Source organism: Pinus tabuliformis, chromosome 6, assembly GCF_031772625.1.
Source record: "Pinus tabuliformis cultivar Carrire ecotype Pingquan chromosome 6, CPIR1, whole genome shotgun sequence".
In the NCBI taxonomy this organism is placed as follows: domain Eukaryota; kingdom Viridiplantae; phylum Streptophyta; class Pinopsida; order Pinales; family Pinaceae; genus Pinus; species Pinus tabuliformis.
The window spans coordinates 1,597,321,592-1,597,324,775 of NC_142292.1; positions in this window are offsets into that span (position 1 = coordinate 1,597,321,592).

Here is a 3,184-nt window from a genome sequence, read left to right on the forward strand (position 1 = left end):
TACATTTTTAAATATGCAAAAATAAAATAATATGTTTTTTTCAGACGAGGTTTATGGGTTTTACTAAGAGCCCACCTACAGGAGCCCATGGCCTAACTGAAATAACCAATTTGAGGTGGTATATATACACCCCTTGGGTAGGCCTAATTTAGATGAGAAGAGAGATATCAACATTACACTCAATTTCCCCCAAATCAAGTCTACCTTTATTGTGCCTCTTGCACTCTCAATCTCTAGGAAACTTTGGTTTCCTTTGCAGAGATGCTCAGCCTCCTTATCTTGCATCTTCTTGCACCTATTAGAGAGGTTGTCTTCATGATTTGGGGTGGACAAATCTAGAGGAAGGCTTCGTCAGTCCCTTTGGCTTGGATCAGGTTCTATTTATCCTGTACTTACTATTGTTAATCAATAAAGAAGCTCATGTCTTGTTCCAAATATATGTTTTCATCTTTTAAATGATAGTTTGAATGGTTATATATTCTTATCCATGCATGTTGAATTATATGTTATGTATACGTTTTTGTGATTGATTTGTAGGTCTACACATCTTGGAGGAAGCAAAGGGTTTAGACCCTACGGGAACATCTTCAAATGTAGGACCCTCAGGTATGTCTCTAAGTCCAAATTTGATAATTTTAATGTTTGGCATGCTTGATTGAGTGTTCTTTGTTGATTATTTTATCTTTCTCTATTGAGGTTTTCAACCCTTGCCTTAGGGAACTTTTCCTGCCAATAGAATTGGCGACTCCATTGGGGAATACCATCAAGTATTTCCTAGAAGGGTTGTTTTTCTTTGATCTAGGTTTAGTTTGTTGTTTCTTGGTTTTTTCCAGTCTTCTTGAGTCTTAAGTGATTTGGTCATTCAACCTAATATTTTAGATTTGGGCTTTGTTTTTATTTTTCCTCAGTTTTCTATTTATACGTATTTATTGTTATAAACAGTTTTGTACATATGCACTTTCTTTCAAATAAACCTACATATACGCATGTTGCTTCACATAAAGTCGTGTATATATGCTAAATTGTATTTTAACAATCATGTACATATCTGAAAAATGAAAATTTTCATTTCTTGGTTTTTCTTAGGCTTTGACCAAATTTGTTTATGTTTTCTTGATCTTTATGAAGTCTAGAATCACCTTGATGATTGTTGTTGTTGGTGTCTTTCATCTTGTTGGAGAAATGCTTATGTCAACCTAGGGTTTTCAGTTTTTGAAGCTTTTTGTGTCTAAAGTTGGGTTCCAAATATTCTTTGTGAGGTATATGGTTGTTCTGTGGCTCTGGAACATATTTTTTTTTCTCTTGAACTTGTTGATAACCTGGTCTTTGATTTGCTTCCCTTGTGACCTAGAAGTTGGCTATTTTTCTTTATCTTTCTTATTTTCGAAAGAGGATTGTGATTCTTGGATGAGTGAGATTTTTCAGTTCTCTAGAGTATTTCTGATTTTCAGGGTCTTCTATATCTTTCTGGCCAAGTTCTTGAAGTGTTAAGTCTCTCATTTGCACTAGTCTTTTAATCTTTGTGATCATTTTTTACTAGGTGGATTTGATTCTTATTCATGCATTTGATCTTAAGATCTTTGATTGTCTTCCCTTTCTAAATTTTTAGTTCTTTAAATCTTTAAAAGAAAAAGAAAAACATTTTCTTTGTTGCTTTCTTTTCTTTTGTTTCTTGGTTTTGTAGTCTTTTTGGTTTTTAGCAAATGTGTGAATTCTTGTTATAAGGTTAAAGGTCCTTTTTGCTTTGAGGAGTGCTCTTTATTTTGGGATTTTCTTCTCTTTACTATTTGAATATGCCTTTACCTTTGTGATCACGTTTGTTTACCTTTAAATTTATCTATTTGAATCTTGCATTTACATGCTAGTGTGCATTAGGTTAGATGCATTTTGGACATCATTTAGTTCTTTTTGTTAGGTTTTGAATGTGTGAGTGCAAAATTGGAAAAAAAAAAGAGTTTTTTCTTTATTATATTTCTTGTAGAACCCTTGTAGAAATATTTTTCATTGAATAAAAAGAAGTGTTGCATTCTCATGTAGCCTATGTTTTCTATTGATTTCTTTTGCATCAAAACATCATCAATTGCATTTCAGTTTCCCTTATCTTAAATAACAACCAACTAAAATGAGCACTTAAATTAAAATGAACTAGACTTTTTCCTTTTGTCATAGCAACATCAACTAGTCTAGGACATTTAGGGCCTTGGAATAGGTGTGTGGAGAGTAAACTCTCCAATTCCACTTAAACTGAAAGTATAGAAGTTGATTATTGAGTGGAAATCCAATGTCGTTTAAATTTTCTGGGAAATCTCCTCTAACACAGGAGTCAAGCACGAGGATGTGTGAAGATAATGAAAGATACACCCTCTCCTACTTGTTGGATTGCACACCCATGACTATTCTGCCCAGATTTTGACCATGAGCTGGTGATCTTAGTTTCCTTTCCTAGGGACCACACAGGTGACTGTGGGGGGGGATGTTTGTGGTACCTGAGGCATATGTTGTATCACTTTAATAGTAATTCTGGAGGGTGTTCTTGTGAATCTTGGGTACTTGCATTGGAAAAGTCTATTGTATGGAGGTCAATGTAACTACTTCTGATACCTTCGCTAGTAGGCTTGGGCCCTTATCATCCTAAACTACCTTAGGGAGATCCTTTTCTTCACTTTTTTGTATTTTTATGTCCTATCCTTATCACCCAAAGCAGAAATACTTTGAAGTTGTTTTTATAACTTTTTTAGAGAGTGTTATATGCTCCTAGCATGCCTTAGATGATTTGAGTCTTTAATGTTTCTTTATATATAAAGTTGGTTGATCGACCAGTTCATCGATCCAAAAGGCTTTGTGGGATTTCACCTGCGAGTGTAGAGCCTTCACTAAGAAGGCGTCTAAGTAATTATGTTGGTTCTTTTGAAATAGTAGCAACAGAGACAAATCCTTCATATTTCACTGGGAGAACCTAGTCTAGTTCATAATCTGAGTGGAAACGCTCTAGTTCTTGCTAGAGTACTCTTCCAATCGAAAGATGAAGTAGAAATTGAAGACGTTTCAAAGTCCCCTACGACTCATATGGAACCTCTTCCTTCTCATATTCCATATGTTGTATCGTATGCAGGTACTCTGACACATATAATGGCTAGCCATGTTCACTCTCCTTCTTTTTTCTTAATGGCCAATGTTAGTGGCA